The following is a 7,567-nucleotide window of genomic DNA, read 5'->3' on the forward strand; positions in this document are numbered from 1 at the left end:
GCAGGGCGCACGGAGACGGACTCCTGGGTTCTCGGTCTCCTCCTGCATAGCGAGCATCTCCTCTTTCCCATTCTGTCCCATCCCTCCCTAGTCTCCAAGTTTGCAGGGACAGGTGAACTCAGCCCAGGGTCCTCCTGCAGCGCCCAGACCCCCTCCCGTATGTGCGCCCCAGGTGAGCCAACCCCTTAACCTCTCTGCCTCAGTTTGGCTTCCACGAAAGAGGCCAGCCCCGCACTCCCCACCCACAGCCCCCTGCGTCCCTTGGGGCTGTCTCTGGGTCCTGTCGGCGAAAGCTGCCGAGCCTCGGAAGGTGCGCGGGCGCGAGCCCCGGGGGAGCGGGTGTGCTGGCTCCAGCCCGCGCCCGCGCCCGCGCCGCTCCCTCGCGGGTATCGGCACCTCGAATCCACGTGATTTCCCAGCAGCTGCCGCCGGCTCTCGGCGCTGGTCCGGCCCCTCTCCGCGCCTACTTTCAGTTTCGTGCGGAGGGCAGAGGAGCGAGGAGCGAGGAGCGAGGAGCGCTGCGGGTGAGTGTCGTGGGGCTGAGCGGCCCGGGACGGGCGTCCCAGGAGCTGGAAGGTTCGGGGCGCGAATGCCGAACAGAGTGGGGCAGAAGGGGATGCTGGGGGCTCTGGTGTGGGAGGCACCAAAGACCGCCTGGTGGGTGACCAGGTGGATGGCTGGGTGCACGGAATAGACAAACTGGTGACTCGATGGGCAGATGAGTCTCCAGGGGCCGGGCAGCGCGCCACCTGCTACCGCGTGGAGTTTGCAGGATGAGTTGTGAGCCGCAGAGGAAGGTAGCTGGGGTCACCCGGGTTGGGGGACTCGAGCCACGGGCTGGGTTTCTTTCATTCCTCCCTACTCTCGAAAGCTCCTGTCACCTCCTGGAGCTTCAACTTGTAGTTGCTTTTCGAAGAATTACAAAAGTCACGCTGCTCTTATGCACGATGCAGACTTTTTAGCCTAAAAAAAAAAGAAAAAAGAAAAAAAAAAGCTTTTCATTATGGACAATTCCAAACGTATACAAAAGTAGAAGGGATAGAATTAGGTGGAGCTGTATGGACTTGCTGATTTTGATACAGCGAAGCCCCGTGTAACACCTCTACACTTCAGCGGTCAGCAATTCAGCGCCGGCCCGTTTCCTTTCGACCACCTCTCATTTTGAAACAAACGGCAGACATCGCAGCATCTCAAGTAGATATTTCAGATGTGCTGAAAGATAAGGAGTCTTTTTAAAACCATAATCACAATACTATCAGCACACTGTACACGTTTTAACAATAATTCCTTAATATCAAACTACACACTATGCTGATGAACATCTTAACCTCATAATAGGTGAATACGTGGGTGTTATTATTTGCTTTTTGCATTTCCATGTCTCTGTCTCTCTGTCTCTGTCTCTCTCCGTCGCTGGGTCTCTGTCTCTGTCTGTCTGTCTGTCTGTTTCTGCCTGTCTGTCTCTCTTTCTCTCTTAGCCAGGACTTGGAGTTTGCTGGGTAGTCATTTGGGGAGGTACAGGAAAGGCTCCTCACTTTCAGCACCACTTGCATCCATTTTATAAGTTGGGGTTCTTACGTTTCCTCTTTGAAAAGTTGGGGGTTTGGTAGACTTAAAACGTAGTTTGAAAACCAGCACTTTTCGGACTCGCAGACCTGTGGGTGGCGGGGGTGGGGCGTACCCTGCACCAACACGTGGAGCCTCATCCCTCCAAATTGCTTTTCCTTGTCTCTAAAAAGCAATAAGCCCAGAAAAGCACTAGGCTAGGTCTTTCGCTGGAGAACAGAGAGGGAGGTAAAGCTGATGTCTTCAAGGTACATCCGGCATGCTTTGCTTAAACCTTACTGAACTATAGCGCTGATTGGCCTTTAGTTATGCCCACCTGCCTTGTCTCTAAACACAGCCTCAGCTTGACAGGTGCCTGACACGGAAGGTAGACAGACTTGGGCTCTCAGCGCCTCGTATTTGCTGGATGAGCATGGACTAACAACAGGCATACCTCAGAGATATTGCAGGTTCCATTCCAGACCGCTGCAATAAAGCAAATACCACAATAATGAGAAGTTTTTGCTCTCCCGGAACATAGAAAAATTATGGTTTGCTATTCTTTAGTCTATGAAGTATGCAGTAACATTATGTCTAAAAACTATACTTGCCTTAATTAAAAAATACTTTATTACTAAAAACTGCTAAGCTTCATCTGAGCCCTCAGCGAGTCGTAATCTTTTTGCTGGCCTTGTCTTAATATTGATGAACATGCAGTATCTGCAGAGCACAATAAAACAGTACGCAATAAAATGAAGTATGCCTGTATTTCATCTCTCAGAACCTCAGTTTCTCATCTGTAAAATGGGGATGATAATATGTCTTTCGAAGCTTGTTTCATGGGTTGGGTGAGATGAGGTGTGAGATACGCCTAGTGCATGGTCAACCTCAAGTACCCTGCAAGCATGAGGAGCGATAGATCTTTGATGAAAGCAGACAAGTGAAAGAGACAGTTCTCTGAAAGTTTCACAATACGCTGAGCCTTGCTCCTTGGCCAGATACAGAGGTGACTGGGTGTGTGCAGGGCCAGGTCAGGCTCCCTACACCCCAACACAAATTCCCCCTTCCCCTCTGAGGAAAATTCAGCAAAACGCCTTAGTATGTCTTTTCCTATCTGTCATGGATTGAACTGTGTCCCTGAGGAAGATAGGTTGAAGTCCCAATCCCTAGTACCTCAGAATGTGGCCTAATTCGCATATGGGGTCAGAGTAGATGTGATTTATTAAGATGAGGTCATGCTAGACCAAGTAGACCCTTCATTCAGTATGGCTGGTGTCCTTTTAAGAGAGGAGATGGGTGTAGGAAGATAGAGATTCGCAGGAAGCATGTCATGTGACAACAGGCAGAGATTGGAATGATATGTGTACAAGTCAAGAACTCCAAGAATTAGCCACAACCACTAGAGGCCCGAAGAGGCAAGGGAGGGTCCTCCCTAGAGATTTTAGAAGGACTAGGGCTCTGCTGACACCTTGATTTCAGACTTCTGGGCTCCAGAACTGCGAGAGAATAAATTCCTGACATTTTAATCCACCCAATTTGTAGTCCTTTCTCAGAGCTGTAACAAAGCTGGTACACTAGTTCATCATCCCAGAATCTCTCCTCTGCCGTTCACACAGAGCCATCCAAAGGATTAAGCAAATTAATCCAAGTGCAAATACTTTGTAAAAACTTTTAGTAGATATACTGAGGATGTAAACTACTGGTTTTCGTTACGGGATTTATTCTTTGAGTGTTGGCTGGTAGCCCAAAGTTTACCTTGGCTGAAGCTCAGTCTGTAAGGAAAACACCTAGATGATTTGAGAGGTAAAAAAAAAAAATCTGAAAAATTGATTCGTCTGGCTATTGGTGCCTCTTTGGCCTCTCAGATTCCCCTGGAGAACATGTCTCTACTAGGTGGAAGTGGCGAGGCAGGCAAGCACCTGGTTATACGTGGGATGTGTTAACCATAAAATAAGCATGATTATGTAATCTACATGCTGTCTGGGGTTTCCTGGGTCCTTGAGAGCTGGGTAAAGTTGACTTGAACCCCCTTCTCATGAATGGTAATATACTGTATATAATTTTTTTAAATCTTTTTTTATTTATTTAATGTAATTTCGAAAGCTTTTCACTTCAAAACAACAACAACAAAAATCTGCCTTTTTTCTTCTTAATGGCTGCATAATATTTCACTGTATGGTTGTTCTAGGGTTGATTTAATTATTGTTGGGTATTTAGGTTGTTTCCTGTTTCTCACTGTTCCAAACGGTGCTGTAATGAATATCCTTGGTCGAGCATCATTTTTGCATCTGTAAGATTAAGTCTTTAAAAAAAACACCCAGGAGTAGATTTGCAAGGTCAAGGGGAATATGCAGGTTGAACTTTCATAAATATAGCAAATTAGCCTTCTTAAGTGTTGTACTAATTTTCACTCTTACATCTTCCCCAATAAACTTTTTTTTTAATTTATTTTTTATGGTGACATTGGTTAATGAAATCTGGTAAGTTTCAGCTATACATTTTAACAGTAAGGCATATATATATTTACATGTGTGTTCACCTCCCATAGCTAGATTTCTTTCTGTCACCACATATTTGACCCCTTTTACCCCGTCTACCTCCCCCCTCCCCCCTTCCTTTACCCTCTGGTAACCACTAGTCTATTGTCCATGACTATGAGTCTCTGTTTGTTTGTCTTGTTCATTTGCCCCTTATCCTCCTCTCGCTTAGCATGATTATCTCAAAGTCCATCCATGTTGTTACAAACAGCAGTATTCCATCTCTTCTTATGTCTGAGTAATATTCCATCATATAGATGTACCACAGCTTCTTCAGCCAGTCATCTGTCGTAGGACACTTTGGTTGCTTCCATGTCCTGGCCACCGTGAATAATGCTGCTATGAACATTGGCATGCAAACATCTTTTTGGATATGAGTTTTCAAGTCTTTGGGGTAAATACCCAGTAGAGGGATTGCTGGATCATATGGTACCCAACAAACTTTTTGTGTTGTCAAACTTTTTTATATTTGCAGACTGGGAGATAAATAATGGTATCTTTTTTTTTTTCTTCATTTCTCTTATCATGAATGAATGGGCATCTTTTCAAATATTTAAAGGTCATTTGGAGTTCCTTTTCCATAAACTGTTCATATTTTTCGCACATTTTTCCATTAGGTTGTTGGTCTTTTTCTTATCGAGCTATAAAAGCACTTTACATATTAAGGAAATTAGCTCTTTGTAATATGAGTATACTGTCATTTTAAGTAGCTGTGTTGTTGTCCATAGAATGACTGAACCACATCCATCTTTGTTAAATGGTTAGAGTGGCTCTCATTTTTCCTACTATATATGGACTGTTTCCTCTGTTTTATATAAAAAACAAGATATGACTTTTTTTTTTTTTATAGCTCTCACCAAATTTCTCTCAGAGAAGGAAATATTTTGGAGAAAATAACTCGATGGGGTTGGGGTGGGCCGGGCCTGTGTGCAAGGTGGTCAGCGTGGACCAGAACATGGCAGCCGAGGGAGCAGACTCCGCAGGGAACACGTGTATGGGGCAGAGGTGCTACATTTGCTTCTTAAAGGAAGGGAGCAGGAGAGAAGAGAGAAGGGAGGAGGCGGAGAAGTAGAGAGAGGCTAGGCCACACGGGGAGAAGACCTCCCCAGAAACTTCTCAGGGGAAGGCTGGCCCAAGGGCAAATTCGGTCCGGTGATGCCACCTGCTCCACGCGAGGTGGGAACTGACAGCACACACGCTGGCTCAGGCCCACCCTGCTGTTGTTAGTCTGCTGGCATGCATCCGCGGAGTGTCTACGACATGCCAGGCCCTGCAGTAGGCACCTAGCTGGATACATGACAAAGTCACCACCCTGTGGAGCTGATGCACCAGCAGACAACAAACAAGTACACAGAGACATGTGGTAGACAGTCAGGTGATGGCGACTGCGGTGAAGAAAGACAAAGCAGGTGATGGGGGAGGTGGAGGCAGGGCCGTCTCCAATAGAGAAGTCGGGCATGGCCTTCTCTTAAGGGGCTCTTGGGACAATTGAGGGGAGTGAGGCAGGGAGCCATGAGCCATGATGATGTTTAGAGGAAGAGGGAACCAGGCAGAGGCAAAGGGAGGAGAGGAGAGGAGGGAGGAGAAAGCGGAGGGGTGAGGGAGGGGAGGAGTGGGGTGGCGTTGGGGAGGGGAGAGGAGTTGCTTAAAGCCAGCTGTGGTCACCGTGCTTCCTGTGTGTGGATTATCGTGTGCAATTTAGCAAAGGTCTGAACCTGAAGCAGGCGCCCTGACAGAGGAGACTGTGCCATTAAAACATCCCACCCCATCCCCTGCGGGGAGATCTGTCCCCAGGCTGTGGTATGTCAGGTGGTTTAGCACCAGAGCCAGTTTATCTCTATCTGGAAAGGTAGGGCTGCCCCTGCCGACGTCCAGCGTCCAGTGTGCTGGTGAACATCGTGGCTCGAGCTTTGCTCACATTCTGGTTTGTTTCCTAAGACTAGGTTCTCAAAGTGGACTTCTAAAGGGATATATGGATGCTGCTTTTATTTTTTATTGTGTTAAAATGAACATAACATAAAATCTACCATTTTAATCATTTTTAAAAGTTTATTTATTTTATTAATTAGTTTCAAGTTGGTTAGACATCTATATAGTTAATTAGTTTCAAGTTGGTTAGACATCAATATAGTTTATAAAACGGTCCTCCCAATTGCTCCCTCCCTCCCCTGACCCTCCACCTAGCCAACGTATTAATGCTAAGTGTATTCCCTATGCCATGCTCCCCATCCCCATGACCATCCAATAGCTACTGATTTGTACTTCTTTAACCCTTCACCCCTTTCTCCCAGCCCCCCAATCCTCCCTCCTCTCTATCCATCACCAAATTGTCCACTGTATTTGTGAGTCTGTTTTTGATTAGCTTGTTCTTTTTATTCCTTAGATTCCGCCTATAAGTGAAATCGTATAGTGTTTATCTTTTTCTGTCTGACTTAAATACTTTTTAGGTCAATCAAAGCAATACCCTTTTCCATCCCCTTCCTTTTAGTCTGTGTGTGTCTTTTAATCTGAAGTGAGTCTCTCGTAGGCAACATGTAGCGGTCTTGTTTTCCTATCCATTCATCCACTCTATCTTTTAGTTGGAGCACTTAATTCTTTTCTATTTGAGGTACTCATTGATAGGAATGTAGTTGTTACCATTCTTTATTCCTGTTTTTGATACACGTTTTTTTCTTCTTAAAGAAGTCTCTCCAACATTTCCTATAATACTGGCTTGGTGGTGATAAACTCCTTTAGCTTGTTTTTTTGACTGGGATGCTCTTTATCTGTTTTCCAAATTAAATGATAGCTTTGCTGGATATTGTATTCTTGGTTGTAGATCCTGGATTTTCATCACATTGAGTAATCTGTGCAAAGCTCGATAAATTCCTTTAGCTTATTTTTGTCTGGGAAGCTCTTTTTCTGTCCTTCAATTCTAAATGAGAGCTTTGCTGGATAAAGTATTCTTGGTTGTAGATCCTGGGTCTTCATCACATCAAATATTTTTTGTCAAGCCCTTCTGTCCTGCATAGGTTCTTTTGGGAAATCAGCTGCCAGTCTTATGGGTATTCCCTTGTAGGTTACTATCTGCTTTTCTCTTGCCATTTTTAATATTCTTTCTTTGTATTTAACTTTTGGCATTTTAATTATGATGATGGGCCTCTTTGGATACCTGGTTGTTGAGATTCTCTGAGCTTCCTGGGTTCTATGTCCATTTCCTTCACCAGGCTAGAGAAGTTTTCCATCATTATTTCTTCAAACAGCTGTTCAACATCTTGTTTTCCTTCAGGTACACCGATCAGACGAATATTTGTACCCTTAATAATGTCCCATATGCTCCTTAAATTATTTTTATAGTCTTAGCATCTTTTTTCTTGCCATTCTGATTGAGTGTCTTTGGCTTTCCCATCCTCTAGACAGGTCATTTGATCCTTTTCCTTTTTCACTTTGTTTATTCCATTTAATATACTTCTCATCTCAGATAATGTGTTCTTCATTTCAGTCTG

General features: G+C 44.9%; 1 protein-coding gene across 4 annotated transcripts in view; it reads left to right on the forward strand.

The window, feature by feature from the left end:
• Positions 1-434: 434 nt before the first annotated feature.
• Positions 435-7,567, forward strand: part of NLRC5 (NLR family CARD domain containing 5) — a 75,909-nt gene continuing 68,776 nt past the window's right edge. For 3 of the 4 annotated variants that reach the window (XM_015586955.2, XM_025044612.1, XM_025044611.1), the window contains exon 1: positions 473-524. The gene's annotated coding sequence lies outside the window, so the exon portion shown is untranslated. Of the gene's footprint in view, positions 525-7,567 lie in introns of all 4 variants that reach the window. The other variant, XM_006908777.3, reaches the window with a different exon arrangement.

This window comes from Pteropus alecto, unplaced genomic scaffold, assembly GCF_000325575.1.
Source record: "Pteropus alecto unplaced genomic scaffold, ASM32557v1 scaffold123, whole genome shotgun sequence".
In the NCBI taxonomy this organism is placed as follows: domain Eukaryota; kingdom Metazoa; phylum Chordata; class Mammalia; order Chiroptera; family Pteropodidae; genus Pteropus; species Pteropus alecto.